A 19,259-nucleotide genomic window follows, 5' to 3' on the forward strand; every position below is an offset into this window, starting at 1 on the left:
CAAAAAGTATTCAATTTTACGATTATCTCTACTTATACATCCGAAGGGGATATAGCTCAGTGGAAGAGCGCTCGCTTCGCATGTGAAAAGTCCCGGGTTCAACCCCCGGTATCTCCATTTCGCGGTTTTAGTCTAAAAGTATTTAATTTAACGATGATCTCTACTTGTACATCCGAAGGGGATATAGCTCAGTGGAAGAGCGCTCGCTTTGCATGTGAGAAGTCCCGGGTTCGACCCCCGGTATCTCCATTTCGCGGTTTTAGTCTAAAAGTTTTTAATTTTACGATGATCTCTACTAGTACATCCGAAGGGGATATAGCTCAGTGGAAGAACGTTGGCTTTTTATGTGAGAAGTGCCAGGTTCGACCCCCGGTATCTCCATTTCGCGGCTTTAGTCAAAAAGTATTCAATTTTACGATGATCTCTACTTATACATCCGAGGGGGATATAGCTCAGTGGAAGAGCGCTCGCTTCGCATGTGAAAAGTCCCGGGTTCAACCCCCGGTATCTCCATTTCGCGGCTTTAGTCAAAAAGTATTCAATTTTACGATTATCTCTACTTATACATCCGAAGGGGATATAGCTCAGTGGAAGAGCGCTCGCTTCGCATGTGAAAAGTCCCGGGTTCAACCCCCGGTATCTCCATTTCGCGGTTTTAGTCTAAAAGTATTTAATTTAACGATGATCTCTACTTGTACATCCGAAGGGGATATAGCTCAGTGGAAGAGCGCTCGCTTCGCATGTGAGAAGTCCCGGGTTCAACCCCCGGTATCTCCATTTCGCGGTTTTAGTCTAAAAGTATTTAATTTAACGATGATCTCTACTTGTACACTCATAGGGGATATAGCTCAGTGGAAGAGCGCTCGCTTCGCATGTGAGAAGTCCCGGGTTCAACCCCCGGTATCTCCATTTCGTCGGTTTTAGTCTAAAAGTATTTAATTTTACGATGATCTCTACTTGTACATCCGAAGGGTATATAGCTCAGTGGAAGAGTGCTCGCTTTGCATGTGAGAAGTCCCGGGTTCGAACCCCGGTATCTCCATTTCACGGTTTTAGTCTAAAAGTATTTAATTTTACGATGATCTCTACTAGTACATCCGAAGGGGATATAGCTCAGTGGAAGAACGTTGGCTTTTTATGTGAGAAGTGCCAGGTTCGACCCCCGGTATCTCCATTTCGCGGCTTTAGTCAAAAAGTATTCAATTTTACGATGATCTCTACTTATACATCCGAAGGGGATATAGCTCAGTGGAAGAGCGCTCGCTTCGCATGTGAAAAGTCCCGGGTTCAACCCCCGGTATCTCCATTTCGCGGCTTTAGTCAAAAAGTATTCAATTTTACGATGATCTCTACTTATACATCCGAAGGGGATATAGCTCAGTGGAAGAGCGCTCGCTTCGCATGTGAGAAGTCCCGGGTTCAACCCACGGTATCTCCATTTCGCGGTTTTAGTCTAAAAGTATTTAATTTAACGACGATCTCTACTTGTACACTCATAGGGGATATAGCTCAGTGGAAGAGCGCTCGCTTCGCATGTGAGAAGTCCCGGGTTCAACCCCCGGTATCTCCATTTCGTCGGTTTTAGTCTAAAAGTATTTAATTTTACGATGATCTCTACTTGTACATCCGAAGGGTATATAGCTCAGTGGAAGAGTGCTCGCTTTGCATGTGAGAAGTCCGGGGTTCGACCCCCGGTATCTCCATTTCGCGGTTTTAGTCTAAAAGTATTTAATTTTACGATGATGTCTACTTATACAATCGTAGGGGATATAGCTCAGTGGAAGAGCGCTCGCTTCGCATGTGAGAAGTCCCGGGTTCAACCCCCGGTATCTCCATTTCGCGGTTTTAGTCTAAAAGTATTTAATTTTACGATGATGTCTACTTATACAATCGTAGGGGATATAGCTCAGTGGAAGAGCGCTCGCTTCGCATGTGAGAAGTCCCGGGTTCAACCCCCGGTATCTCCATTTCGCGGTTTTAGTCTAAAAGTATTTAATTTTACGATGATCTCTACTTGTACATCCGAAGGGGATATAGCTCAGTGGAAGAGCGCTCGCTTCGCATGTGAGAAGTACCGGGTTCGACCCCCGGTATCTCCATTTCGCGGTTTTAGTCTAAAAGTATTTAATTTTGCGATGATCTCTACTTGTACATCCAAAGGGGATATAGCTCAGTGGAAGAGCGCTCGCTTTGCATGTGAGAAGTCCCGGGTTCAACCCCCGGTATCTCCATTTCGCGGTTTTAGTCTAAAAGTATTTAATTTAACGATGATCTCTACTTGTACATCCGTTGGGGATATAGCTCAGTGGAAGAGCGCTCGCTTCGCATGTGAGAAGTACCGGGTTCGACCCCCGGTATCTCCATTTCGCGCTTTTTAGTCTAAAAGTATTTAATTTTGCGATGATCTCTACTTGTACATCCGAAGGGGATATAGCTCAGTGGAAGAGCGCTCGCTTCGCATGTGAGAAGTCCCGGGTTCAACCCCCGGTATCTCCATTTCGCGGTTTTAGTCTAAAAGTATTTAATTTAACGATGATCTCTACTTGTACACTCGTCGGGGATATAACTCAGGGGAAGAGCGCTCGCTTCGCATGTGAGAAGTCCCGGGTTCAACCCCCGGTTTCTCCATTTCGTCGGTTTTAGTCTAAAAGTATTTAATTTAACGATGATCTCTACTTGTACATCCGAAGGGGATATAGCTCAGTGGAAGAGCGCTCGCTTCGCATGTGAGAAGTCCCGGGTTCAACCCCCGGTATCTCCATTTCGCGGTTTTAGTCTAAAAGTATTTAATTTAACGATGATCTCTACTTGTACACTCATAGGGGATATAGCTCAGTGGAAGAGCGCTCGCTTCGCATGTGAGAAGTCCCGGGTTCAACCCCCGGTATCTCCATTTCGTCGGTTTTAGTCTAAAAGTATTTAATTTTACGATGATCTCTACTTGTACATCCGAAGGGTATATAGCTCAGTGGAAGAGTGCTCGCTTTGCATGTGAGAAGTCCCGGGTTCGAACCCCGGTATCTCCATTTCGCGGTTTTAGTCTAAAAGTATTTAATTTTACGATGATCTCTACTAGTACATCCGAAGGGGATATAGCTCAGAGGAAGAGAGCTCGCTTCGCATGTGAAGTCCCGGGTTCAACCCCCGGTATCTCCATTTCGCGGTTTTAGTCTAAAAGTATTTAATTTTACGATGATCTCTACTTGTACATCCGAAGGGTATATAGCTCAGTGGAAGAGTGCTCGCTTTGCATGTGAGAAGTCCGGGGTTCGACCCCCGGTATCTCCATTTCGCGGTTTTAGTCTAAAAGTATTTAATTTTACGATGATGTCTACTTATACAATCGTAGGGGATATAGCTCAGTGGAAGAGCGCTCGCTTCGCATGTGAGAAGTCCCGGGTTCAACCCCCGGTATCTCCATTTCGCGGTTTTAGTCTAAAAGTATTTAATTTTACGATGATGTCTACTTATACAATCGTAGGGGATATAGCTCAGTGGAAGAGCGCTCGCTTCGCATGTGAGAAGTCCCGGGTTCAACCCCCGGTATCTCCATTTCGCGGTTTTAGTCTAAAAGTATTTAATTTAAGATGATCTCTACTTGTACATCCGAAGGGGATATAGCTCAGTGGAAGAGCGCTCGCTTCGCATGTGAGAAGTACCGGGTTCGACCCCCGGTATCTCCATTTCGCGGTTTTAGTCTAAAAGTATTTAATTTTGCGATGATCTCTACTTGTACATCCAAAGGGGATATAGCTCAGTGGAAGAGCGCTCGCTTTGCATGTGAGAAGTCCCGGGTTCAACCCCCGGTATCTCCATTTCGCGGTTTTAGTCTAAAAGTATTTAATTTAACGATGATCTCTACTTGTACATCCGTTGGGGATATAGCTCAGTGGAAGAGCGCTCGCTTCGCATGTGAGAAGTACCGGGTTCGACCCCCGGTATCTCCATTTCGCGCTTTTTAGTCTAAAAGTATTTAATTTTGCGATGATCTCTACTTGTACATCCGAAGGGGATATAGCTCAGTGGAAGAGCGCTCGCTTCGCATGTGAGAAGTCCCGGGTTCAACCCCCGGTATCTCCATTTCGCGGTTTTAGTCTAAAAGTATTTAATTTAACGATGATCTCTACTTGTACACTCGTCGGGGATATAACTCAGGGGAAGAGCGCTCGCTTCGCATGTGAGAAGTCCCGGGTTCAACCCCCGGTTTCTCCATTTCGTCGGTTTTAGTCTAAAAGTATTTAATTTAACGATGATCTCTACTTGTACATCCGAAGGGGATATAGCTCAGTGGAAGAGCGCTCGCTTCGCATGTGAGAAGTCCCGGGTTCAACCCCCGGTATCTCCATTTCGCGGTTTTAGTCTAAAAGTATTTAATTTAACGATGATCTCTACTTGTACACTCATAGGGGATATAGCTCAGTGGAAGAGCGCTCGCTTCGCATGTGAGAAGTCCCGGGTTCAACCCCCGGTATCTCCATTTCGTCGGTTTTAGTCTAAAAGTATTTAATTTTACGATGATCTCTACTTGTACATCCGAAGGGTATATAGCTCAGTGGAAGAGTGCTCGCTTTGCATGTGAGAAGTCCCGGGTTCGAACCCCGGTATCTCCATTTCGCGGTTTTAGTCTAAAAGTATTTAATTTTACGATGATCTCTACTAGTACATCCGAAGGGGATATAGCTCAGAGGAAGAGAGCTCGCTTCGCATGTGAAGTCCCGGGTTCAACCCCCGGTATCTCCATTTCGCGGTTTTAGTCTAAAAGTATTTAATTTTACGATGATCTCTACTTGTACATCCGAAGGGGATATAGCTCAGTGGAAGAACGTTGGCTTTTTATGTGAGAAGTGCCGGGTTCGACCCCCAGTATCTCCATTTCGCGCCTTTTAGTCTAAAAGTATTTAATTTTGCGATGATCTCTACTTGTACATCCAAAGGGGATATAGCTCAGTGGAAGAGCGCTCGCTTTGCATGTGAGAAGTCCCGGGATCAACCCCCGGTATCTCCATTACGCGGTTTTAGTCTAAAAGTATTTAATTTAACGATGATCTCTACTTGTACACTCGTCGGGGATATAACTCAGTGGAAGAGCGCTCGCTTCGCATGTGAGCAGTCCCGGGTTCAACCCCCGGTTTCTCCATTTCGTCGGTTTTAGTCTAAAAGTATTTAATTTAACGATGATCTCTACTTGTACATCCGAAGGGGATATAGCTCAGTGGAAGAGCGCTCGCTTTGCATGTGAGAAGTCCCGGGTTCGACCCCCGGTATCTCCATTTCGCGGTTTTAGTCTAAAAGTTTTTAATTTTACGATGATCTCTACTAGTACATCCGAAGGGGATATAGCTCAGTGGAAGAACGTTGGCTTTTTATGTGAGAAGTGCCAGGTTCGACCCCCGGTATCTCCATTTCGCGGCTTTAGTCAAAAAGTATTCAATTTTACGATGATCTCTACTTATACATCCGAAGGGGATATAGCTCAGTGGAAGAGCGCTCGCTTCGCATGTGAAAAGTCCCGGGTTCAACCCCCGGTATCTCCATTTCGCGGCTTTAGTCAAAAAGTATTCAATTTTACGATGATCTCTACTTATACATCCGAAGGGGATATAGCTCAGTGGAAGAGCGCTCGCTTCGCATGTGAAAAGTCCCGGGTTCAACCCCCGGTATCTCCATTTCGTCGGTTTTAGTCTAAAAGTATTTAATTTTACGATGATCTCTACTTGTACATCCGAAGGGTATATAGCTCAGTGGAAGAGTGCTCGCTTTGCATGTGAGAAGTCCCGGGTTCGAACCCCGGTATCTCCATTTCGCGGTTTTAGTCTAAAAGTATTTAATTTTACGATGATCTCTACTAGTACATCCGAAGGGGATATAGCTCAGAGGAAGAGAGCTCGCTTCGCATGTGAAGTCCCGGGTTCAACCCCCGGTATCTCCATTTCGCGGTTTTAGTCTAAAAGTATTTAATTTTACGATGATCTCTACTTGTACATCCGAAGGGGATATAGCTCAGTGGAAGAACGTTGGCTTTTTATGTGAGAAGTGCCGGGTTCGACCCCCAGTATCTCCATTTCGCGCCTTTTAGTCTAAAAGTATTTAATTTTGCGATGATCTCTACTTGTACATCCAAAGGGGATATAGCTCAGTGGAAGAGCGCTCGCTTTGCATGTGAGAAGTCCCGGGATCAACCCCCGGTATCTCCATTACGCGGTTTTAGTCTAAAAGTATTTAATTTAACGATGATCTCTACTTGTACACTCGTCGGGGATATAACTCAGTGGAAGAGCGCTCGCTTCGCATGTGAGCAGTCCCGGGTTCAACCCCCGGTTTCTCCATTTCGTCGGTTTTAGTCTAAAAGTATTTAATTTAACGATGATCTCTACTTGTACATCCGAAGGGGATATAGCTCAGTGGAAGAGCGCTCGCTTTGCATGTGAGAAGTCCCGGGTTCGACCCCCGGTATCTCCATTTCGCGGTTTTAGTCTAAAAGTTTTTAATTTTACGATGATCTCTACTAGTACATCCGAAGGGGATATAGCTCAGTGGAAGAACGTTGGCTTTTTATGTGAGAAGTGCCAGGTTCGACCCCCGGTATCTCCATTTCGCGGCTTTAGTCAAAAAGTATTCAATTTTACGATGATCTCTACTTATACATCCGAAGGGGATATAGCTCAGTGGAAGAGCGCTCGCTTCGCATGTGAAAAGTCCCGGGTTCAACCCCCGGTATCTCCATTTCGCGGCTTTAGTCAAAAAGTATTCAATTTTACGATGATCTCTACTTATACATCCGAAGGGGATATAGCTCAGTGGAAGAGCGCTCGCTTCGCATGTGAAAAGTCCCGGGTTCAACCCCCGGTATCTCCATTTCGCGGTTTTAGTCTAAAAGTATGTAATTTAACGATGATCTCTACTTGTACATCCGAAGGGGATATAGCTCAGTGGAAGAGCGCTCGCTTCGCATGTGAGAAGTACCGGGTTCAACCCCCGGTATCTCCATTTCGCGGTTTTAGTCTAAAAGTATTTAATTTAACGACGATCTCTACTTGTACACTCATAGGGGATATAGCTCAGTGGAAGAGCGCTCGCTTCGCATGTGAGAAGTCCCGGGTTCAACCCCCGGTATCTCCATTTCGTCGGTTTTAGTCTAAAAGTATTTAATTTTACGATGATCTCTACTTGTACATCCGAAGGGGATATAGCTCAGTGGAAGAGCGCTCGCTTTGCATGTGAGAAGTCCCGGGTTCGAACCCCGGTATCTCCATTTCGCGGTTTTAGTCTAAAAGTATTTAATTTTACGATGATCTCTACTAGTACATCCGAAGGGGATATAGCTCAGAGGAAGAGAGCTCGCTTCGCATGTGAAGTCCCGGGTTCAACCCCCGGTATCTCCATTTCGCGGTTTTAGTCTAAAAGTATTTAATTTTACGATGATCTCTACTTGTACATCCGAAGGGGATATAGCTCAGTGGAAGAACGTTGGCTTTTTATGTGAGAAGTGCCGGGTTCGACCCCCAGTATCTCCATTTCGCGCCTTTTATTCTAAAAGTATTTAATTTTGCGATGATCTCTACTTGTACATCCAAAGGGGATATAGCTCAGTGGAAGAGCGCTCGCTTTGCATGTGAGAAGTCCCGGGTTCAACCCCCGGTATCTCAATTTCGCGGCTTTAGTCAAAAAGTATTCAATTTTACGATGATCTCTACTTATACATCCGAAGGGGATATAGCTCAGTGGAAGAGCGCTCGCTTCGCATGTGAAAAGTCCCGGGTTCAACCCCCGGTATCTCCATTTCGCGGTTTTAGTCTAAAAGTATTAAATTTAACGATGATCTCTACTCGTACATCCGATGGGGATATAGCTCAGTGGAAGAGCGCTCGCTTCGCATGTGAGAAGTACCGGGTTCGACCCCCGGTATCTCCATTTCGCGCTTTTTAGTCTAAAAGTATTTAATTTTGCGCTGATCTCTACTTGTACATCCGAAGGGGATATAGCTCAGTGGAAGAGCGCTCGCTTCGCATGTGAGAAGTCCCGGGTTCAACCCCCGGTATCTCCATTTCGTCGGTTTTAGTCTAAAAGTATTTAATTTTACGATGATCTCTACTTGTACATCCGAAGGGGATATAGCTCAGTGGAAGAGCGCTCGCTTTGCATGTGAGAAGTCCCGGGTTCGAACCCCGGTATCTCCATTTCGCGGTTTTAGTCTAAAAGTATTTAATTTTACGATGATCTCTACTAGTACATCCGAAGGGGATATAGCTCAGAGGAATAGAGCTCGCTTCGCATGTGAAGTCCCGGTATCTCCATTTCGCGGTTTTAGTCTAAAAGTATTTAATTTTACGATGATCTCTATTTGTACATCCGAAGGGGATATAGCTCAGTGGAAGAGAGCTCGCTTCGCATGTGAAGTCCCGGTATCTCCATTTCGCGGTTTTAGTCTTAAAGAATTTAATTTTACGATGATCTCTACTTGTACATCCGAAGGGGATATAGCTCAGTGGAAGAACGTTGGCTTTTTATGTGGGAAGTGCCGGGTTCGACCCCCAGTATCTCCATTTCGCGCCTTTTAGTCTAAAAGTATTTAATTTTGCGATGATCTCTACTTGTACATCCAAAGGGGATATAGCTCAGTGGAAGAGCGCTCGCTTTGCATGTGAGAAGTCCCGGGTTCAACCCCTGGTATCTCCATTTCGCGGTTTTAGTCTAAAAGTATTTAATTTAACGATGATCTCTACTTGTACATCCGATGGGGATATAGCTCAGTGGAAGAGCGCTCGCTTCGCATGTGAGAAGTACCGGGTTCGACCCCCGGTATCTCCATTTCTCGCTTTTTAGTCTAAAAGTATTTAATTTAGCGATGATCTCTACTTGTACATCCGAAGGGGATATAGCTCAGTGGAAGAGCGCTCGCTTCGCATGTGAGAAGTCCCGGGTTCAACCCCCGGTATCTCCATTTCGCGGTTTTAGTCTAAAAGTATTTAATTTAACGATGATCTCTACTTGTACACTCGTAGGGGATATAGCTCAGTGGAAGAGCGCTCGCTTCGCATGTGAGAAGTCCCGGGTTCAACCCCCGGTATCTCCATTTCGTCGGTTTTAGTCTAAAAGTATTTAATTTTACGATGATCTCTACTTGTACATCCGAAGGGGATATAGCTCAGTGGAAGAGCGCTCGCTTTGCATGTGAGAAGCTCGGGTTCGAACCCCGGTATCTCCATTTCGCGGTTTTAGTCTAAAAGTATTTAATTTTACGATGATCTCTACTAGTACATCCGAAGGGGATATAGCTCAGAGGAAGAGAGCTCGCTTCGCATGTGAAGTTCCGGGTTCAACCCCCGGTATCTCCATTTCGCGGCTTTAGTCAAAAAGTATTTAATTTAACGATGATCTCTACTTGTACATCCGAAGGGGATATAGCTCAGTGGAAGAGCGCTCGCTTTGCATGTGAGAAGTCCCGGGTTCGACCCCCGGTATCTCCATTTCGCGGTTTTAGTCTAAAAGTATTTAATTTTACGATGATCTCTACTAGTACATCCGAAGGGGATATAGCTCAGTGGAAGAGCGCTCGCTTCGCATGTGAGAAGTGCCGGGTTCGACCCCCAGTATCTCCATTTCGCGCCTTTTCTTCTAAAAGTATTTAATTTTGTGATGATCTCTACTTGTACATCCAAAGGGGATATAGCTCAGTGGAAGAGCGCTCGCTTTGCATGTGAGAAGTCCCGGGTTCAACCCCCGGTATCTCAATTTCGCGGCTTTAGTCAAAAAGTATTCAATTTTACGATGATCTCTACTTATACATCCGAAGGGGATATAGCTCAGTGGAAGAGCGCTCGCTTCGCATGTGAAAAGTCCCGGGTTCAACCCCCGGTATCTCCATTTCGCGGTTTTAGTCTAAAAGTATTAAATTTAAAGATGATCTCTACTCGTACATCCGATGGGGATATAGCTCAGTGGAAGAGCGCTCGCTTCGCATGTGAGAAGTACCGGGTTCGACCCCCGGTATCTCCATTTCGCGCTTTTTAGTCTAAAAGTATTTAATTTTGCGCTGATCTCTACTTGTACATCCGAAAGGGATATAGCTCAGTGGAAGAGCGCTCGCTTCGCATGTGAGAAGTCCCGGGTTCAACCCCCGGTATCTCCATTTCGTCGGTTTTAGTCTAAAAGTATTTAATTTTACGATGATCTCTACTTGTACATCCGAAGGGGATATAGCTCAGTGGAAGAGCGCTCGCTTTGCATGTGAGAAGTCCCGGGTTCGACCCCCGGTATCTCCATTTCGCGGTTTTAGTCTAAAAGTATTTAATTTTACGATGATCTCTACTAGTACATCCGAAGGGGATATAGCTCAGTGGAAGAGCGCTCGCTTCGCATGTGAGAAGTCCTGGGTTCGAACCCCGGTGTCTCCATTTCGCGGTTTTAGTCTAAAAGTATTTAATTTTACGATGATCTCTACTAGTTCATCCGAAGGGGATATAGCTCAGTGGAAGAACGTTGGCTTTTTATGTGAGAAGTGCCAGGTTCGACCCCCGGTATCTCCATTTCGCGCCTTTTAGTCTAAAAGTATTTAATTTAGCGATGATCTCTACTTGTACATCCGAAGGGGATATAGCTCAGTGGAAGAGCGCTCGCTTCGCATGTGAGAAGTCCCGGGTTCAACCCCCGGTATCTCTATTTCGCGGTTTTAGTCTAAAAGTATTTAATTTAACGATGATCTCTACTTGTACACTCGTAGGGGATATAGCTCAGTGGAAGAGCGCTCGCTTCGCATGTGAGAAGTCCCGGGTTCAACCCCCGGTATCTCCATTTCGTCGGTTTTAGTCTAAAAGTATTTAATTTTACGATGATCTCTACTTGTCCATCCGAAGGGGATATAGCTCAGTGGAAGAGCGCTCGCTTTGCATGTGAGAAGTCCCGGGTTCGAACCCCGGTATCTCCATTTCGCGGTTTTAGTCTAAAAGTATTTAATTTTACGATGATCTCTACTAGTACATCCGAAGGGGATATAGCTCAGAGGAAGAGAGCTCGCTTCGCATGTGAAGTCCCGGGTTCAACCCCCGGTATCTCCATTTCGCGGCTTTAGTCAAAAAGTATTTAATTTAACGATGATCTCTACTTGTGCATCCGAAGGGGATATAGCTCAGTGGAAGAGCGCTCGCTTTGCATGTGAGAAGTCCCGGGTTCGACCCCCGGTATCTCCATTTCGCGGTTTTAGTCTAAAAGTATTTAATTTTACGATGATCTCTACTAGTACATCCGAAGGGGATATAGCTCAGTGGAAGAGCGCTCGCTTCGCATGTGAGAAGTCCTGGGTTCGAACCCCGGTGTCTCCATTTCGCGGTTTTAGTCTAAAAGTATTTAATTTTACGATGATCTCTACTAGTACATCCGAAGGGGATATAGCTCAGTGGAAGAACGTTGGCTTTTTATGTGAGAAGTGCCAGGTTCGACCCCCGGTATCTCCATTTCGCGCCTTTTAGTCTAAAAGTATTTAATTTTGCGATGATCTCTACTTGTACATCCAAAGGGGATATAGCTCAGTTGAAGAGCGCTCGCTTTGCATGTGAGAAGTCCCGGGTTCAACCCACGGTATCTCCATTTCGTCGGTTTTAGTCTAAAAGTATTTAATTTTACGATGATCTCTACTTGTACATCCGAAGGGGATATAGCTCAGTGGAAGAGCGCTCGCTTTGCATGTGAGAAGCTCGGGTTCGAACCCCGGTATCTCCATTTCGCGGTTTTAGTCTAAAAGTATTTAATTTTACGATGATCTCTACTAGTACATCCGAAGGGGATATAGCTCAGAGGAAGAGAGCTCGCTTCGCATGTGAAGTTCCGGGTTCAACCCCCGGTATCTCCATTTCGCGGCTTTAGTCAAAAAGTATTTAATTTAACGATGATCTCTACTTGTACATCCGAAGGGGATATAGCTCAGTGGAAGAGCGCTCGCTTTGCATGTGAGAAGTCCCGGGTTCGACCCCCGGTATCTCCATTTCGCGGTTTTAGTCTAAAAGTATTTAATTTTACGATGATCTCTACTAGTACATCCGAAGGGGATATAGCTCAGAGGAAGAGAGCTCGCTTCGCATGTGAAGTTCCGGGTTCAACCCCCGGTATCTCCATTTCGCGGCTTTAGTCAAAAAGTATTTAATTTAACGATGATCTCTACTTGTACATCCGAAGGGGATATAGCTCAGTGGAAGAGCGCTCGCTTTGCATGTGAGAAGTCCCGGGTTCGACCCCCGGTATCTCCATTTCGCGGTTTTAGTCTAAAAGTATTTAATTTTACGATGATCTCTACTAGTACATCCGAAGGGGATATAGCTCAGTGGAAGAGCGCTCGCTTCGCATGTGAGAAGTGCCGGGTTCGACCCCCAGTATCTCCATTTCGCGCCTTTTCTTCTAAAAGTATTTAATTTTGTGATGATCTCTACTTGTACATCCAAAGGGGATATAGCTCAGTGGAAGAGCGCTCGCTTTGCATGTGAGAAGTCCCGGGTTCAACCCCCGGTATCTCAATTTCGCGGCTTTAGTCAAAAAGTATTCAATTTTACGATGATCTCTACTTGTACATCCGATGGGGATATAGCTCAGTGGAAGAGCGCTCGCTTCGCATGTGAGAAGTACCGGGTTCGACCCCCGGTATCTCCATTTCTCGCTTTTTAGTCTAAAAGTATTTAATTTAGCGATGATCTCTACTTGTACATCCGAAGGGGATATAGCTCAGTGGAAGAGCGCTCGCTTCGCATGTGAGAAGTCCCGGGTTCAACCCCCGGTATCTCCATTTCGCGGTTTTAGTCTAAAAGTATTTAATTTAACGATGATCTCTACTTGTACACTCGTAGGGGATATAGCTCAGTGGAAGAGCGCTCGCTTCGCATGTGAGAAGTCCCGGGTTCAACCCCCGGTATCTCCATTTCGTCGGCTTTAGTCTAAAAGTATTTAATTTTACGATGATCTCTACTTGTCCATCCGAAGGGGATATAGCTCAGTGGAAGAGCGCTCGCTTTGCATGTGAGAAGTCCCGGGTTCGAACCCCGGTATCTCCATTTCGCGGTTTTAGTCTAAAAGTATTTAATTTTACGATGATCTCTACTAGTACATCCGAAGGGGATATAGCTCAGAGGAAGAGAGCTCGCTTCGCATGTGAAGTCCCGGGTTCAACCCCCGGTATCTCCATTTCGCGGCTTTAGTCAAAAAGTATTTAATTTAACGATGATCTCTACTTGTGCATCCGAAGGGGATATAGCTCAGTGGAAGAGCGCTCGCTTTGCATGTGAGAAGTCCCGGGTTCGACCCCCGGTATCTCCATTTCGCGGTTTTAGTCTAAAAGTATTTAATTTTACGATGATCTCTACTAGTACATCCGAAGGGGATATAGCTCAGTGGAAGAGCGCTCGCTTCGCATGTGAGAAGTCCTGGGTTCGAACCCCGGTGTCTCCATTTCGCGGTTTTAGTCTAAAAGTATTTAATTTTACGATGATCTCTACTAGTACATCCGAAGGGGATATAGCTCAGTGGAAGAACGTTGGCTTTTTATGTGAGAAGTGCCAGGTTCGACCCCCGGTATCTCCATTTCGCGCCTTTTAGTCTAAAAGTATTTAATTTAGCGATGATCTCTACTTGTACATCCGAAGGGGATATAGCTCAGTGGAAGAGCGCTCGCTTCGCATGTGAGAAGTCCCGGGTTCAACCCCCGGTATCTCTATTTCGCGGTTTTAGTCTAAAAGTATTTAATTTAACGATGATCTCTACTTGTACACTCGTAGGGGATATAGCTCAGTGGAAGAGCGCTCGCTTCGCATGTGAGAAGTCCCGGGTTCAACCCCCGGTATCTCCATTTCGTCGGTTTTAGTCTAAAAGTATTTAATTTTACGATGATCTCTACTTGTCCATCCGAAGGGGATATAGCTCAGTGGAAGAGCGCTCGCTTTGCATGTGAGAAGTCCCGGGTTCGAACCCCGGTATCTCCATTTCGCGGTTTTAGTCTAAAAGTATTTAATTTTACGATGATCTCTACTAGTACATCCGAAGGGGATATAGCTCAGAGGAAGAGAGCTCGCTTCGCATGTGAAGTCCCGGGTTCAACCCCCGGTATCTCCATTTCGCGGCTTTAGTCAAAAAGTATTTAATTTAACGATGATCTCTACTTGTGCATCCGAAGGGGATATAGCTCAGTGGAAGAGCGCTCGCTTTGCATGTGAGAAGTCCCGGGTTCGACCCCCGGTATCTCCATTTCGCGGTTTTAGTCTAAAAGTATTTAATTTTACGATGATCTCTACTAGTACATCCGAAGGGGATATAGCTCAGTGGAAGAGCGCTCGCTTCGCATGTGAGAAGTCCTGGGTTCGAACCCCGGTGTCTCCATTTCGCGGTTTTAGTCTAAAAGTATTTAATTTTACGATGATCTCTACTAGTACATCCGAAGGGGATATAGCTCAGTGGAAGAACGTTGGCTTTTTATGTGAGAAGTGCCAGGTTCGACCCCCGGTATCTCCATTTCGCGCCTTTTAGTCTAAAAGTATTTAATTTTGCGATGATCTCTACTTGTACATCCAAAGGGGATATAGCTCAGTTGAAGAGCGCTCGCTTTGCATGTGAGAAGTCCCGGGTTCAACCCACGGTATCTCCATTTCGTCGGTTTTAGTCTAAAAGTATTTAATTTTACGATGATCTCTACTTGTACATCCGAAGGGGATATAGCTCAGTGGAAGAGCGCTCGCTTTGCATGTGAGAAGCTCGGGTTCGAACCCCGGTATCTCCATTTCGCGGTTTTAGTCTAAAAGTATTTAATTTTACGATGATCTCTACTAGTACATCCGAAGGGGATATAGCTCAGAGGAAGAGAGCTCGCTTCGCATGTGAAGTTCCGGGTTCAACCCCCGGTATCTCCATTTCGCGGCTTTAGTCAAAAAGTATTTAATTTAACGATGATCTCTACTTGTACATCCGAAGGGGATATAGCTCAGTGGAAGAGCGCTCGCTTTGCATGTGAGAAGTCCCGGGTTCGACCCCCGGTATCTCCATTTCGCGGTTTTAGTCTAAAAGTATTTAATTTTACGATGATCTCTACTAGTACATCCGAAGGGGATATAGCTCAGAGGAAGAGAGCTCGCTTCGTATGTGAAGTTCCGGGTTCAACCCCCGGTATCTCCATTTCGCGGCTTTAGTCAAAAAGTATTTAATTTAACGATGATCTCTACTTGTACATCCGAAGGGGATATAGCTCAGTGGAAGAGCGCTCGCTTTGCATGTGAGAAGTCCCGGGTTCGACCCCCGGTATCTCCATTTCGCGGTTTTAGTCTAAAAGTATTTAATTTTACGATGATCTCTACTAGTACATCCGAAGGGGATATAGCTCAGTGGAAGAGCGCTCGCTTCGCATGTGAGAAGTGCCGGGTTCGACCCCCAGTATCTCCATTTCGCGCCTTTTCTTCTAAAAGTATTTAATTTTGTGATGATCTCTACTTGTACATCCAAAGGGGATATAGCTCAGTGGAAGAGCGCTCGCTTTGCATGTGAGAAGTCCCGGGTTCAACCCCCGGTATCTCAATTTCGCGGCTTTAGTCAAAAAGTATTCAATTTTACGATGATCTCTACTTGTACATCCGATGGGGATATAGCTCAGTGGAAGAGCGCTCGCTTCGCATGTGAGAAGTACCGGGTTCGACCCCCGGTATCTCCATTTCTCGCTTTTTAGTCTAAAAGTATTTAATTTAGCGATGATCTCTACTTGTACATCCGAAGGGGATATAGCTCAGTGGAAGAGCGCTCGCTTCGCATGTGAGAAGTCCCGGGTTCAACCCCCGGTATCTCCATTTCGCGGTTTTAGTCTAAAAGTATTTAATTTAACGATGATCTCTACTTGTACACTCGTAGGGGATATAGCTCAGTGGAAGAGCGCTCGCTTCGCATGTGAGAAGTCCCGGGTTCAACCCCCGGTATCTCCATTTCGTCGGCTTTAGTCTAAAAGTATTTAATTTTACGATGATCTCTACTTGTCCATCCGAAGGGGATATAGCTCAGTGGAAGAGCGCTCGCTTTGCATGTGAGAAGTCCCGGGTTCGAACCCCGGTATCTCCATTTCGCGGTTTTAGTCTAAAAGTATTTAATTTTACGATGATCTCTACTAGTACATCCGAAGGGGATATAGCTCAGAGGAAGAGAGCTCGCTTCGCATGTGAAGTCCCGGGTTCAACCCCCGGTATCTCCATTTCGCGGCTTTAGTCAAAAAGTATTTAATTTAACGATGATCTCTACTTGTGCATCCGAAGGGGATATAGCTCAGTGGAAGAGCGCTCGCTTTGCATGTGAGAAGTCCCGGGTTCGACCCCCGGTATCTCCATTTCGCGGTTTTAGTCTAAAAGTATTTAATTTTACGATGATCTCTACTAGTACATCCGAAGGGGATATAGCTCAGTGGAAGAGCGCTCGCTTCGCATGTGAGAAGTCCTGGGTTCGAACCCCGGTGTCTCCATTTCGCGGTTTTAGTCTAAAAGTATTTAATTTTACGATGATCTCTACTAGTACATCCGAAGGGGATATAGCTCAGTGGAAGAACGTTGGCTTTTTATGTGAGAAGTGCCAGGTTCGACCCCCGGTATCTCCATTTCGCGCCTTTTAGTCTAAAAGTATTTAATTTAGCGATGATCTCTACTTGTACATCCGAAGGGGATATAGCTCAGTGGAAGAGCGCTCGCTTCGCATGTGAGAAGTCCCGGGTTCAACCCCCGGTATCTCTATTTCGCGGTTTTAGTCTAAAAGTATTTAATTTAACGATGATCTCTACTTGTACACTCGTAGGGGATATAGCTCAGTGGAAGAGCGCTCGCTTCGCATGTGAGAAGTCCCGGGTTCAACCCCCGGTATCTCCATTTCGTCGGTTTTAGTCTAAAAGTATTTAATTTTACGATGATCTCTACTTGTCCATCCGAAGGGGATATAGCTCAGTGGAAGAGCGCTCGCTTTGCATGTGAGAAGTCCCGGGTTCGAACCCCGGTATCTCCATTTCGCGGTTTTAGTCTAAAAGTATTTAATTTTACGATGATCTCTACTAGTACATCCGAAGGGGATATAGCTCAGTGGAAGAGCGCTCGCTTCGCATGTGAGAAGTCCTGGGTTCGAACCCCGGTGTCTCCATTTCGCGGTTTTAGTCTAAAAGTATTTAATTTTACGATGATCTCTACTAGTACATCCGAAGGGGATATAGCTCAGTGGAAGAACGTTGGCTTTTTATGTGAGAAGTGCCAGGTTCGACCCCCGGTATCTCCATTTCGCGCCTTTTAGTCTAAAAGTATTTAATTTTGCGATGATCTCTACTTGTACATCCAAAGGGGATATAGCTCAGTTGAAGAGCGCTCGCTTTGCATGTGAGAAGTCCCGGGTTCAACCCACGGTATCTCCATTTCGTCGGTTTTAGTCTAAAAGTATTTAATTTTACGATGATCTCTACTTGTACATCCGAAGGGGATATAGCTCAGTGGAAGAGCGCTCGCTTTGCATGTGAGAAGCTCGGGTTCGAACCCCGGTATCTCCATTTCGCGGTTTTAGTCTAAAAGTATTTAATTTTACGATGATCTCTACTAGTACATCCGAAGGGGATATAGCTCAGAGGAAGAGAGCTCGCTTCGCATGTGAAGTTCCGGGTTCAACCCCCGGTATCTCCATTTCGCGGCTTTAGTCAAAAAGTATTTAATTTAACGATGATCTCTACTTGTACATCCGAAGGGGATATAGCTCAGTGGAAGAGCGCTCGCTTTGCATGTGAGAAGTCCCGGGTTCGACCCCCGGTATCTCCATTTCGCGGTTTTAGTCTAAAAGTATTTAATTTTACGATGATCTCTACTAGTACATCCGAAGGGGATATAGCTCAGAGGAAGAGAGCTCGCTTCGCATGTGAAGTTCCGGGTTCAACCCCCGGTATCTCCATTTCGCGGCTTTAGTCAAAAAGTATTTAATTTAACGATGATCTCTACTTGTACATCCGAAGGGGATATAGCTCAGTGGAAGAGCGCTCGCTTTGCATGTGAGAAGTCCCGGGTTCGACCCCCGGTATCTCCATTTCGCGGTTTTAGTCTAAAAGTATTTAATTTTACGATGATCTCTACTAGTACATCCGAAGGGGATATAGCTCAGTGGAAGAGCGCTCGCTTCGCATGTGAGAAGTGCCGGGTTCGACCCCCAGTATCTCCATTTCGCGCCTTTTCTTCTAAAAGTATTTAATTTTGTGATGATCTCTACTTGTACATCCAAAGGGGATATAGCTCAGTGGAAGAGCGCTCGCTTTGCATGTGAGAAGTCCCGGGTTCAACCCCCGGTATCTCAATTTCGCGGCTTTAGTCAAAAAGTATTCAATTTTACGATGATCTCTACTTATACATCCGAAGGGGATATAGCTCAGTGGAAGAGCGCTCGCTTCGCATGTGAAAAGTCCCGGGTTCAACCCCCGGTATCTCCATTTCGCGGTTTTAGTCTAAAAGTATTAAATTTAAAGATGATCTCTACTCGTACATCCGATGGGGATATAGCTCAGTGGAAGAGCGCTCGCTTCGCATGTGAGAAGTACCGGGTTCGACCCCCGGTATCTCCATTTCGCGCTTTTTAGTCTAAAAGTATTTAATTTTGCGCTGATCTCTACTTGTACATCCGAAAGGGCTATAGCTCAGTGGAAGAGCGCTCGCTTCGCATGTGAGAAGTCCCGGGTTCAACCCCCGGTATCTCCATTTCGTCGGTTTTAGTCTAAAAGTATTTAATTTTACGATGATCTCTACTTGTACATCCGAAGGGGATATAGCTCAGTGGAAGAGCGCTCGCTTTGCATGTGAGAAGTCCCGGGTTCGAACCCCGGTATCTCCATTTCGCGGTTTTAGTCTAAAAGTATTTAATTTTACGATGATCTCTACTAGTACATCCGAAGGGGATATAGCTCAGAGGAATAGAGCTCGCTTCGCATGTGAAGTCCCGGTATCTCCATTTCGCGGTTTTAGTCTAAAAGTATTTAATTTTACGATGATCTCTATTTGTACATCCGAAGGGGATATAGCTCAGTGGAAGAGAGCTCGCTTCGCATGTGAAGTCCCGGTATCTCCATTTCGCGGTTTTAGTCTAAAAGTATTTATTTTTACGATGATCTCTACTTGTACATCCGAAGGGGATATAGCTCAGTGGAAGAACGTTGGCTTTTTATGTGGGAAGTGCCGGGTTCGACCCCCAGTATCTCCATTTCGCGCCTTTTAGTCTAAAAGTATTTAATTTTGCGATGATCTCTACTTGTA

The 19,259-nt window shown here is 45.3% G+C and overlaps 103 non-coding genes across 103 annotated transcripts; all 103 read left to right on the forward strand.

Annotated features, from left to right (window-relative positions):
* Positions 1 to 45: 45 nt before the first annotated feature.
* On the forward strand, positions 46 to 117 carry TRNAA-CGC (transfer RNA alanine (anticodon CGC)). Its single transcript has one exon. It is a non-coding gene; the product is annotated as a tRNA-Ala (tRNA).
* Positions 118 to 177: 60 nt separating this feature from the next.
* Positions 178 to 249, forward strand: TRNAA-UGC (transfer RNA alanine (anticodon UGC)). The gene has a single exon. It is a non-coding gene; the product is annotated as a tRNA-Ala (tRNA).
* Positions 250 to 441: 192 nt separating this feature from the next.
* On the forward strand, positions 442 to 513 carry TRNAA-CGC (transfer RNA alanine (anticodon CGC)). The gene has a single exon. It is a non-coding gene; the product is annotated as a tRNA-Ala (tRNA).
* Positions 514 to 573: 60 nt separating this feature from the next.
* Positions 574 to 645, forward strand: TRNAA-CGC (transfer RNA alanine (anticodon CGC)). Its single transcript has one exon. It is a non-coding gene; the product is annotated as a tRNA-Ala (tRNA).
* A 60-nt stretch (positions 646 to 705) lies between these two features.
* On the forward strand, positions 706 to 777 carry TRNAA-CGC (transfer RNA alanine (anticodon CGC)). The gene has a single exon. It is a non-coding gene; the product is annotated as a tRNA-Ala (tRNA).
* Positions 778 to 837: 60 nt separating this feature from the next.
* Positions 838 to 909, forward strand: TRNAA-CGC (transfer RNA alanine (anticodon CGC)). The gene has a single exon. It is a non-coding gene; the product is annotated as a tRNA-Ala (tRNA).
* Positions 910 to 970: 61 nt separating this feature from the next.
* Positions 971 to 1,042, forward strand: TRNAA-UGC (transfer RNA alanine (anticodon UGC)). The gene has a single exon. It is a non-coding gene; the product is annotated as a tRNA-Ala (tRNA).
* Positions 1,043 to 1,234: 192 nt separating this feature from the next.
* On the forward strand, positions 1,235 to 1,306 carry TRNAA-CGC (transfer RNA alanine (anticodon CGC)). Its single transcript has one exon. It is a non-coding gene; the product is annotated as a tRNA-Ala (tRNA).
* Positions 1,307 to 1,366: 60 nt separating this feature from the next.
* On the forward strand, positions 1,367 to 1,438 carry TRNAA-CGC (transfer RNA alanine (anticodon CGC)). Its single transcript has one exon. It is a non-coding gene; the product is annotated as a tRNA-Ala (tRNA).
* Positions 1,439 to 1,498: 60 nt separating this feature from the next.
* TRNAA-CGC (transfer RNA alanine (anticodon CGC)) lies at positions 1,499 to 1,570 on the forward strand. Its single transcript has one exon. It is a non-coding gene; the product is annotated as a tRNA-Ala (tRNA).
* A 193-nt stretch (positions 1,571 to 1,763) lies between these two features.
* TRNAA-CGC (transfer RNA alanine (anticodon CGC)) lies at positions 1,764 to 1,835 on the forward strand. Its single transcript has one exon. It is a non-coding gene; the product is annotated as a tRNA-Ala (tRNA).
* Positions 1,836 to 1,895: 60 nt separating this feature from the next.
* TRNAA-CGC (transfer RNA alanine (anticodon CGC)) lies at positions 1,896 to 1,967 on the forward strand. The gene has a single exon. It is a non-coding gene; the product is annotated as a tRNA-Ala (tRNA).
* A 60-nt stretch (positions 1,968 to 2,027) lies between these two features.
* TRNAA-CGC (transfer RNA alanine (anticodon CGC)) lies at positions 2,028 to 2,099 on the forward strand. Its single transcript has one exon. It is a non-coding gene; the product is annotated as a tRNA-Ala (tRNA).
* Positions 2,100 to 2,159: 60 nt separating this feature from the next.
* On the forward strand, positions 2,160 to 2,231 carry TRNAA-UGC (transfer RNA alanine (anticodon UGC)). The gene has a single exon. It is a non-coding gene; the product is annotated as a tRNA-Ala (tRNA).
* A 60-nt stretch (positions 2,232 to 2,291) lies between these two features.
* Positions 2,292 to 2,363, forward strand: TRNAA-CGC (transfer RNA alanine (anticodon CGC)). The gene has a single exon. It is a non-coding gene; the product is annotated as a tRNA-Ala (tRNA).
* Positions 2,364 to 2,424: 61 nt separating this feature from the next.
* TRNAA-CGC (transfer RNA alanine (anticodon CGC)) lies at positions 2,425 to 2,496 on the forward strand. Its single transcript has one exon. It is a non-coding gene; the product is annotated as a tRNA-Ala (tRNA).
* A 193-nt stretch (positions 2,497 to 2,689) lies between these two features.
* Positions 2,690 to 2,761, forward strand: TRNAA-CGC (transfer RNA alanine (anticodon CGC)). Its single transcript has one exon. It is a non-coding gene; the product is annotated as a tRNA-Ala (tRNA).
* Positions 2,762 to 2,821: 60 nt separating this feature from the next.
* On the forward strand, positions 2,822 to 2,893 carry TRNAA-CGC (transfer RNA alanine (anticodon CGC)). Its single transcript has one exon. It is a non-coding gene; the product is annotated as a tRNA-Ala (tRNA).
* A 61-nt stretch (positions 2,894 to 2,954) lies between these two features.
* On the forward strand, positions 2,955 to 3,026 carry TRNAA-UGC (transfer RNA alanine (anticodon UGC)). The gene has a single exon. It is a non-coding gene; the product is annotated as a tRNA-Ala (tRNA).
* Positions 3,027 to 3,348: 322 nt separating this feature from the next.
* On the forward strand, positions 3,349 to 3,420 carry TRNAA-CGC (transfer RNA alanine (anticodon CGC)). The gene has a single exon. It is a non-coding gene; the product is annotated as a tRNA-Ala (tRNA).
* A 60-nt stretch (positions 3,421 to 3,480) lies between these two features.
* On the forward strand, positions 3,481 to 3,552 carry TRNAA-CGC (transfer RNA alanine (anticodon CGC)). Its single transcript has one exon. It is a non-coding gene; the product is annotated as a tRNA-Ala (tRNA).
* Positions 3,553 to 3,611: 59 nt separating this feature from the next.
* Positions 3,612 to 3,683, forward strand: TRNAA-CGC (transfer RNA alanine (anticodon CGC)). The gene has a single exon. It is a non-coding gene; the product is annotated as a tRNA-Ala (tRNA).
* Positions 3,684 to 3,743: 60 nt separating this feature from the next.
* On the forward strand, positions 3,744 to 3,815 carry TRNAA-UGC (transfer RNA alanine (anticodon UGC)). The gene has a single exon. It is a non-coding gene; the product is annotated as a tRNA-Ala (tRNA).
* A 60-nt stretch (positions 3,816 to 3,875) lies between these two features.
* TRNAA-CGC (transfer RNA alanine (anticodon CGC)) lies at positions 3,876 to 3,947 on the forward strand. Its single transcript has one exon. It is a non-coding gene; the product is annotated as a tRNA-Ala (tRNA).
* A 61-nt stretch (positions 3,948 to 4,008) lies between these two features.
* On the forward strand, positions 4,009 to 4,080 carry TRNAA-CGC (transfer RNA alanine (anticodon CGC)). The gene has a single exon. It is a non-coding gene; the product is annotated as a tRNA-Ala (tRNA).
* A 193-nt stretch (positions 4,081 to 4,273) lies between these two features.
* TRNAA-CGC (transfer RNA alanine (anticodon CGC)) lies at positions 4,274 to 4,345 on the forward strand. Its single transcript has one exon. It is a non-coding gene; the product is annotated as a tRNA-Ala (tRNA).
* A 60-nt stretch (positions 4,346 to 4,405) lies between these two features.
* Positions 4,406 to 4,477, forward strand: TRNAA-CGC (transfer RNA alanine (anticodon CGC)). Its single transcript has one exon. It is a non-coding gene; the product is annotated as a tRNA-Ala (tRNA).
* A 61-nt stretch (positions 4,478 to 4,538) lies between these two features.
* TRNAA-UGC (transfer RNA alanine (anticodon UGC)) lies at positions 4,539 to 4,610 on the forward strand. The gene has a single exon. It is a non-coding gene; the product is annotated as a tRNA-Ala (tRNA).
* Positions 4,611 to 4,933: 323 nt separating this feature from the next.
* On the forward strand, positions 4,934 to 5,005 carry TRNAA-UGC (transfer RNA alanine (anticodon UGC)). Its single transcript has one exon. It is a non-coding gene; the product is annotated as a tRNA-Ala (tRNA).
* A 193-nt stretch (positions 5,006 to 5,198) lies between these two features.
* Positions 5,199 to 5,270, forward strand: TRNAA-UGC (transfer RNA alanine (anticodon UGC)). The gene has a single exon. It is a non-coding gene; the product is annotated as a tRNA-Ala (tRNA).
* A 192-nt stretch (positions 5,271 to 5,462) lies between these two features.
* Positions 5,463 to 5,534, forward strand: TRNAA-CGC (transfer RNA alanine (anticodon CGC)). The gene has a single exon. It is a non-coding gene; the product is annotated as a tRNA-Ala (tRNA).
* Positions 5,535 to 5,594: 60 nt separating this feature from the next.
* TRNAA-CGC (transfer RNA alanine (anticodon CGC)) lies at positions 5,595 to 5,666 on the forward strand. Its single transcript has one exon. It is a non-coding gene; the product is annotated as a tRNA-Ala (tRNA).
* Positions 5,667 to 5,727: 61 nt separating this feature from the next.
* TRNAA-UGC (transfer RNA alanine (anticodon UGC)) lies at positions 5,728 to 5,799 on the forward strand. Its single transcript has one exon. It is a non-coding gene; the product is annotated as a tRNA-Ala (tRNA).
* A 323-nt stretch (positions 5,800 to 6,122) lies between these two features.
* TRNAA-UGC (transfer RNA alanine (anticodon UGC)) lies at positions 6,123 to 6,194 on the forward strand. Its single transcript has one exon. It is a non-coding gene; the product is annotated as a tRNA-Ala (tRNA).
* Positions 6,195 to 6,387: 193 nt separating this feature from the next.
* On the forward strand, positions 6,388 to 6,459 carry TRNAA-UGC (transfer RNA alanine (anticodon UGC)). Its single transcript has one exon. It is a non-coding gene; the product is annotated as a tRNA-Ala (tRNA).
* Positions 6,460 to 6,651: 192 nt separating this feature from the next.
* On the forward strand, positions 6,652 to 6,723 carry TRNAA-CGC (transfer RNA alanine (anticodon CGC)). The gene has a single exon. It is a non-coding gene; the product is annotated as a tRNA-Ala (tRNA).
* A 60-nt stretch (positions 6,724 to 6,783) lies between these two features.
* TRNAA-CGC (transfer RNA alanine (anticodon CGC)) lies at positions 6,784 to 6,855 on the forward strand. Its single transcript has one exon. It is a non-coding gene; the product is annotated as a tRNA-Ala (tRNA).
* A 60-nt stretch (positions 6,856 to 6,915) lies between these two features.
* TRNAA-CGC (transfer RNA alanine (anticodon CGC)) lies at positions 6,916 to 6,987 on the forward strand. The gene has a single exon. It is a non-coding gene; the product is annotated as a tRNA-Ala (tRNA).
* Positions 6,988 to 7,047: 60 nt separating this feature from the next.
* Positions 7,048 to 7,119, forward strand: TRNAA-CGC (transfer RNA alanine (anticodon CGC)). The gene has a single exon. It is a non-coding gene; the product is annotated as a tRNA-Ala (tRNA).
* A 61-nt stretch (positions 7,120 to 7,180) lies between these two features.
* Positions 7,181 to 7,252, forward strand: TRNAA-UGC (transfer RNA alanine (anticodon UGC)). Its single transcript has one exon. It is a non-coding gene; the product is annotated as a tRNA-Ala (tRNA).
* A 323-nt stretch (positions 7,253 to 7,575) lies between these two features.
* TRNAA-UGC (transfer RNA alanine (anticodon UGC)) lies at positions 7,576 to 7,647 on the forward strand. The gene has a single exon. It is a non-coding gene; the product is annotated as a tRNA-Ala (tRNA).
* A 60-nt stretch (positions 7,648 to 7,707) lies between these two features.
* TRNAA-CGC (transfer RNA alanine (anticodon CGC)) lies at positions 7,708 to 7,779 on the forward strand. The gene has a single exon. It is a non-coding gene; the product is annotated as a tRNA-Ala (tRNA).
* Positions 7,780 to 7,839: 60 nt separating this feature from the next.
* TRNAA-CGC (transfer RNA alanine (anticodon CGC)) lies at positions 7,840 to 7,911 on the forward strand. Its single transcript has one exon. It is a non-coding gene; the product is annotated as a tRNA-Ala (tRNA).
* Positions 7,912 to 7,972: 61 nt separating this feature from the next.
* Positions 7,973 to 8,044, forward strand: TRNAA-CGC (transfer RNA alanine (anticodon CGC)). Its single transcript has one exon. It is a non-coding gene; the product is annotated as a tRNA-Ala (tRNA).
* A 61-nt stretch (positions 8,045 to 8,105) lies between these two features.
* On the forward strand, positions 8,106 to 8,177 carry TRNAA-UGC (transfer RNA alanine (anticodon UGC)). Its single transcript has one exon. It is a non-coding gene; the product is annotated as a tRNA-Ala (tRNA).
* Positions 8,178 to 8,604: 427 nt separating this feature from the next.
* TRNAA-UGC (transfer RNA alanine (anticodon UGC)) lies at positions 8,605 to 8,676 on the forward strand. Its single transcript has one exon. It is a non-coding gene; the product is annotated as a tRNA-Ala (tRNA).
* A 60-nt stretch (positions 8,677 to 8,736) lies between these two features.
* Positions 8,737 to 8,808, forward strand: TRNAA-CGC (transfer RNA alanine (anticodon CGC)). The gene has a single exon. It is a non-coding gene; the product is annotated as a tRNA-Ala (tRNA).
* Positions 8,809 to 8,869: 61 nt separating this feature from the next.
* On the forward strand, positions 8,870 to 8,941 carry TRNAA-CGC (transfer RNA alanine (anticodon CGC)). The gene has a single exon. It is a non-coding gene; the product is annotated as a tRNA-Ala (tRNA).
* A 60-nt stretch (positions 8,942 to 9,001) lies between these two features.
* Positions 9,002 to 9,073, forward strand: TRNAA-CGC (transfer RNA alanine (anticodon CGC)). Its single transcript has one exon. It is a non-coding gene; the product is annotated as a tRNA-Ala (tRNA).
* Positions 9,074 to 9,134: 61 nt separating this feature from the next.
* TRNAA-UGC (transfer RNA alanine (anticodon UGC)) lies at positions 9,135 to 9,205 on the forward strand. Its single transcript has one exon. It is a non-coding gene; the product is annotated as a tRNA-Ala (tRNA).
* Positions 9,206 to 9,395: 190 nt separating this feature from the next.
* TRNAA-UGC (transfer RNA alanine (anticodon UGC)) lies at positions 9,396 to 9,467 on the forward strand. Its single transcript has one exon. It is a non-coding gene; the product is annotated as a tRNA-Ala (tRNA).
* A 60-nt stretch (positions 9,468 to 9,527) lies between these two features.
* On the forward strand, positions 9,528 to 9,599 carry TRNAA-CGC (transfer RNA alanine (anticodon CGC)). The gene has a single exon. It is a non-coding gene; the product is annotated as a tRNA-Ala (tRNA).
* Positions 9,600 to 9,660: 61 nt separating this feature from the next.
* On the forward strand, positions 9,661 to 9,732 carry TRNAA-UGC (transfer RNA alanine (anticodon UGC)). Its single transcript has one exon. It is a non-coding gene; the product is annotated as a tRNA-Ala (tRNA).
* A 60-nt stretch (positions 9,733 to 9,792) lies between these two features.
* TRNAA-CGC (transfer RNA alanine (anticodon CGC)) lies at positions 9,793 to 9,864 on the forward strand. The gene has a single exon. It is a non-coding gene; the product is annotated as a tRNA-Ala (tRNA).
* Positions 9,865 to 9,924: 60 nt separating this feature from the next.
* Positions 9,925 to 9,996, forward strand: TRNAA-CGC (transfer RNA alanine (anticodon CGC)). The gene has a single exon. It is a non-coding gene; the product is annotated as a tRNA-Ala (tRNA).
* A 61-nt stretch (positions 9,997 to 10,057) lies between these two features.
* On the forward strand, positions 10,058 to 10,129 carry TRNAA-CGC (transfer RNA alanine (anticodon CGC)). Its single transcript has one exon. It is a non-coding gene; the product is annotated as a tRNA-Ala (tRNA).
* A 61-nt stretch (positions 10,130 to 10,190) lies between these two features.
* TRNAA-UGC (transfer RNA alanine (anticodon UGC)) lies at positions 10,191 to 10,262 on the forward strand. The gene has a single exon. It is a non-coding gene; the product is annotated as a tRNA-Ala (tRNA).
* Positions 10,263 to 10,322: 60 nt separating this feature from the next.
* Positions 10,323 to 10,394, forward strand: TRNAA-CGC (transfer RNA alanine (anticodon CGC)). Its single transcript has one exon. It is a non-coding gene; the product is annotated as a tRNA-Ala (tRNA).
* Positions 10,395 to 10,587: 193 nt separating this feature from the next.
* Positions 10,588 to 10,659, forward strand: TRNAA-CGC (transfer RNA alanine (anticodon CGC)). Its single transcript has one exon. It is a non-coding gene; the product is annotated as a tRNA-Ala (tRNA).
* Positions 10,660 to 10,719: 60 nt separating this feature from the next.
* Positions 10,720 to 10,791, forward strand: TRNAA-CGC (transfer RNA alanine (anticodon CGC)). The gene has a single exon. It is a non-coding gene; the product is annotated as a tRNA-Ala (tRNA).
* A 61-nt stretch (positions 10,792 to 10,852) lies between these two features.
* Positions 10,853 to 10,924, forward strand: TRNAA-UGC (transfer RNA alanine (anticodon UGC)). Its single transcript has one exon. It is a non-coding gene; the product is annotated as a tRNA-Ala (tRNA).
* Positions 10,925 to 11,114: 190 nt separating this feature from the next.
* On the forward strand, positions 11,115 to 11,186 carry TRNAA-UGC (transfer RNA alanine (anticodon UGC)). Its single transcript has one exon. It is a non-coding gene; the product is annotated as a tRNA-Ala (tRNA).
* A 60-nt stretch (positions 11,187 to 11,246) lies between these two features.
* On the forward strand, positions 11,247 to 11,318 carry TRNAA-CGC (transfer RNA alanine (anticodon CGC)). Its single transcript has one exon. It is a non-coding gene; the product is annotated as a tRNA-Ala (tRNA).
* Positions 11,319 to 11,644: 326 nt separating this feature from the next.
* TRNAA-UGC (transfer RNA alanine (anticodon UGC)) lies at positions 11,645 to 11,715 on the forward strand. The gene has a single exon. It is a non-coding gene; the product is annotated as a tRNA-Ala (tRNA).
* A 190-nt stretch (positions 11,716 to 11,905) lies between these two features.
* TRNAA-UGC (transfer RNA alanine (anticodon UGC)) lies at positions 11,906 to 11,977 on the forward strand. The gene has a single exon. It is a non-coding gene; the product is annotated as a tRNA-Ala (tRNA).
* A 190-nt stretch (positions 11,978 to 12,167) lies between these two features.
* Positions 12,168 to 12,239, forward strand: TRNAA-UGC (transfer RNA alanine (anticodon UGC)). The gene has a single exon. It is a non-coding gene; the product is annotated as a tRNA-Ala (tRNA).
* A 60-nt stretch (positions 12,240 to 12,299) lies between these two features.
* Positions 12,300 to 12,371, forward strand: TRNAA-CGC (transfer RNA alanine (anticodon CGC)). Its single transcript has one exon. It is a non-coding gene; the product is annotated as a tRNA-Ala (tRNA).
* A 61-nt stretch (positions 12,372 to 12,432) lies between these two features.
* On the forward strand, positions 12,433 to 12,504 carry TRNAA-UGC (transfer RNA alanine (anticodon UGC)). Its single transcript has one exon. It is a non-coding gene; the product is annotated as a tRNA-Ala (tRNA).
* A 60-nt stretch (positions 12,505 to 12,564) lies between these two features.
* On the forward strand, positions 12,565 to 12,636 carry TRNAA-CGC (transfer RNA alanine (anticodon CGC)). The gene has a single exon. It is a non-coding gene; the product is annotated as a tRNA-Ala (tRNA).
* Positions 12,637 to 12,697: 61 nt separating this feature from the next.
* Positions 12,698 to 12,769, forward strand: TRNAA-CGC (transfer RNA alanine (anticodon CGC)). Its single transcript has one exon. It is a non-coding gene; the product is annotated as a tRNA-Ala (tRNA).
* A 60-nt stretch (positions 12,770 to 12,829) lies between these two features.
* TRNAA-CGC (transfer RNA alanine (anticodon CGC)) lies at positions 12,830 to 12,901 on the forward strand. Its single transcript has one exon. It is a non-coding gene; the product is annotated as a tRNA-Ala (tRNA).
* Positions 12,902 to 12,962: 61 nt separating this feature from the next.
* On the forward strand, positions 12,963 to 13,034 carry TRNAA-UGC (transfer RNA alanine (anticodon UGC)). Its single transcript has one exon. It is a non-coding gene; the product is annotated as a tRNA-Ala (tRNA).
* A 190-nt stretch (positions 13,035 to 13,224) lies between these two features.
* Positions 13,225 to 13,296, forward strand: TRNAA-UGC (transfer RNA alanine (anticodon UGC)). The gene has a single exon. It is a non-coding gene; the product is annotated as a tRNA-Ala (tRNA).
* A 60-nt stretch (positions 13,297 to 13,356) lies between these two features.
* TRNAA-CGC (transfer RNA alanine (anticodon CGC)) lies at positions 13,357 to 13,428 on the forward strand. The gene has a single exon. It is a non-coding gene; the product is annotated as a tRNA-Ala (tRNA).
* Positions 13,429 to 13,621: 193 nt separating this feature from the next.
* TRNAA-CGC (transfer RNA alanine (anticodon CGC)) lies at positions 13,622 to 13,693 on the forward strand. Its single transcript has one exon. It is a non-coding gene; the product is annotated as a tRNA-Ala (tRNA).
* Positions 13,694 to 13,753: 60 nt separating this feature from the next.
* On the forward strand, positions 13,754 to 13,825 carry TRNAA-CGC (transfer RNA alanine (anticodon CGC)). The gene has a single exon. It is a non-coding gene; the product is annotated as a tRNA-Ala (tRNA).
* A 61-nt stretch (positions 13,826 to 13,886) lies between these two features.
* On the forward strand, positions 13,887 to 13,958 carry TRNAA-UGC (transfer RNA alanine (anticodon UGC)). The gene has a single exon. It is a non-coding gene; the product is annotated as a tRNA-Ala (tRNA).
* Positions 13,959 to 14,148: 190 nt separating this feature from the next.
* On the forward strand, positions 14,149 to 14,220 carry TRNAA-UGC (transfer RNA alanine (anticodon UGC)). Its single transcript has one exon. It is a non-coding gene; the product is annotated as a tRNA-Ala (tRNA).
* Positions 14,221 to 14,280: 60 nt separating this feature from the next.
* TRNAA-CGC (transfer RNA alanine (anticodon CGC)) lies at positions 14,281 to 14,352 on the forward strand. Its single transcript has one exon. It is a non-coding gene; the product is annotated as a tRNA-Ala (tRNA).
* Positions 14,353 to 14,678: 326 nt separating this feature from the next.
* TRNAA-UGC (transfer RNA alanine (anticodon UGC)) lies at positions 14,679 to 14,749 on the forward strand. The gene has a single exon. It is a non-coding gene; the product is annotated as a tRNA-Ala (tRNA).
* A 190-nt stretch (positions 14,750 to 14,939) lies between these two features.
* Positions 14,940 to 15,011, forward strand: TRNAA-UGC (transfer RNA alanine (anticodon UGC)). Its single transcript has one exon. It is a non-coding gene; the product is annotated as a tRNA-Ala (tRNA).
* A 190-nt stretch (positions 15,012 to 15,201) lies between these two features.
* Positions 15,202 to 15,273, forward strand: TRNAA-UGC (transfer RNA alanine (anticodon UGC)). The gene has a single exon. It is a non-coding gene; the product is annotated as a tRNA-Ala (tRNA).
* Positions 15,274 to 15,333: 60 nt separating this feature from the next.
* On the forward strand, positions 15,334 to 15,405 carry TRNAA-CGC (transfer RNA alanine (anticodon CGC)). The gene has a single exon. It is a non-coding gene; the product is annotated as a tRNA-Ala (tRNA).
* A 61-nt stretch (positions 15,406 to 15,466) lies between these two features.
* Positions 15,467 to 15,538, forward strand: TRNAA-UGC (transfer RNA alanine (anticodon UGC)). The gene has a single exon. It is a non-coding gene; the product is annotated as a tRNA-Ala (tRNA).
* A 60-nt stretch (positions 15,539 to 15,598) lies between these two features.
* TRNAA-CGC (transfer RNA alanine (anticodon CGC)) lies at positions 15,599 to 15,670 on the forward strand. The gene has a single exon. It is a non-coding gene; the product is annotated as a tRNA-Ala (tRNA).
* A 61-nt stretch (positions 15,671 to 15,731) lies between these two features.
* TRNAA-CGC (transfer RNA alanine (anticodon CGC)) lies at positions 15,732 to 15,803 on the forward strand. The gene has a single exon. It is a non-coding gene; the product is annotated as a tRNA-Ala (tRNA).
* Positions 15,804 to 15,863: 60 nt separating this feature from the next.
* Positions 15,864 to 15,935, forward strand: TRNAA-CGC (transfer RNA alanine (anticodon CGC)). The gene has a single exon. It is a non-coding gene; the product is annotated as a tRNA-Ala (tRNA).
* A 61-nt stretch (positions 15,936 to 15,996) lies between these two features.
* TRNAA-UGC (transfer RNA alanine (anticodon UGC)) lies at positions 15,997 to 16,068 on the forward strand. Its single transcript has one exon. It is a non-coding gene; the product is annotated as a tRNA-Ala (tRNA).
* A 190-nt stretch (positions 16,069 to 16,258) lies between these two features.
* On the forward strand, positions 16,259 to 16,330 carry TRNAA-UGC (transfer RNA alanine (anticodon UGC)). Its single transcript has one exon. It is a non-coding gene; the product is annotated as a tRNA-Ala (tRNA).
* Positions 16,331 to 16,390: 60 nt separating this feature from the next.
* TRNAA-CGC (transfer RNA alanine (anticodon CGC)) lies at positions 16,391 to 16,462 on the forward strand. The gene has a single exon. It is a non-coding gene; the product is annotated as a tRNA-Ala (tRNA).
* A 193-nt stretch (positions 16,463 to 16,655) lies between these two features.
* Positions 16,656 to 16,727, forward strand: TRNAA-CGC (transfer RNA alanine (anticodon CGC)). Its single transcript has one exon. It is a non-coding gene; the product is annotated as a tRNA-Ala (tRNA).
* Positions 16,728 to 16,787: 60 nt separating this feature from the next.
* TRNAA-CGC (transfer RNA alanine (anticodon CGC)) lies at positions 16,788 to 16,859 on the forward strand. Its single transcript has one exon. It is a non-coding gene; the product is annotated as a tRNA-Ala (tRNA).
* Positions 16,860 to 16,920: 61 nt separating this feature from the next.
* On the forward strand, positions 16,921 to 16,992 carry TRNAA-UGC (transfer RNA alanine (anticodon UGC)). Its single transcript has one exon. It is a non-coding gene; the product is annotated as a tRNA-Ala (tRNA).
* Positions 16,993 to 17,052: 60 nt separating this feature from the next.
* Positions 17,053 to 17,124, forward strand: TRNAA-CGC (transfer RNA alanine (anticodon CGC)). The gene has a single exon. It is a non-coding gene; the product is annotated as a tRNA-Ala (tRNA).
* A 326-nt stretch (positions 17,125 to 17,450) lies between these two features.
* On the forward strand, positions 17,451 to 17,521 carry TRNAA-UGC (transfer RNA alanine (anticodon UGC)). The gene has a single exon. It is a non-coding gene; the product is annotated as a tRNA-Ala (tRNA).
* A 190-nt stretch (positions 17,522 to 17,711) lies between these two features.
* On the forward strand, positions 17,712 to 17,783 carry TRNAA-UGC (transfer RNA alanine (anticodon UGC)). Its single transcript has one exon. It is a non-coding gene; the product is annotated as a tRNA-Ala (tRNA).
* A 190-nt stretch (positions 17,784 to 17,973) lies between these two features.
* Positions 17,974 to 18,045, forward strand: TRNAA-UGC (transfer RNA alanine (anticodon UGC)). The gene has a single exon. It is a non-coding gene; the product is annotated as a tRNA-Ala (tRNA).
* Positions 18,046 to 18,105: 60 nt separating this feature from the next.
* Positions 18,106 to 18,177, forward strand: TRNAA-CGC (transfer RNA alanine (anticodon CGC)). The gene has a single exon. It is a non-coding gene; the product is annotated as a tRNA-Ala (tRNA).
* Positions 18,178 to 18,238: 61 nt separating this feature from the next.
* On the forward strand, positions 18,239 to 18,310 carry TRNAA-UGC (transfer RNA alanine (anticodon UGC)). Its single transcript has one exon. It is a non-coding gene; the product is annotated as a tRNA-Ala (tRNA).
* A 60-nt stretch (positions 18,311 to 18,370) lies between these two features.
* TRNAA-CGC (transfer RNA alanine (anticodon CGC)) lies at positions 18,371 to 18,442 on the forward strand. The gene has a single exon. It is a non-coding gene; the product is annotated as a tRNA-Ala (tRNA).
* A 60-nt stretch (positions 18,443 to 18,502) lies between these two features.
* TRNAA-CGC (transfer RNA alanine (anticodon CGC)) lies at positions 18,503 to 18,574 on the forward strand. The gene has a single exon. It is a non-coding gene; the product is annotated as a tRNA-Ala (tRNA).
* Positions 18,575 to 18,638: 64 nt separating this feature from the next.
* TRNAA-CGC (transfer RNA alanine (anticodon CGC)) lies at positions 18,639 to 18,707 on the forward strand. Its single transcript has one exon. It is a non-coding gene; the product is annotated as a tRNA-Ala (tRNA).
* Positions 18,708 to 18,768: 61 nt separating this feature from the next.
* On the forward strand, positions 18,769 to 18,840 carry TRNAA-UGC (transfer RNA alanine (anticodon UGC)). The gene has a single exon. It is a non-coding gene; the product is annotated as a tRNA-Ala (tRNA).
* The last annotated feature ends 419 nt before the right edge of the window (positions 18,841 to 19,259 follow it).

This window comes from Phalangium opilio, unplaced genomic scaffold, assembly GCF_054372755.1.
Source record: "Phalangium opilio isolate 3A_F unplaced genomic scaffold, DU_Popi_V2 ptg000031l_1, whole genome shotgun sequence".
In the NCBI taxonomy this organism is placed as follows: Eukaryota; Metazoa; Arthropoda; class Arachnida; order Opiliones; family Phalangiidae; genus Phalangium; species Phalangium opilio.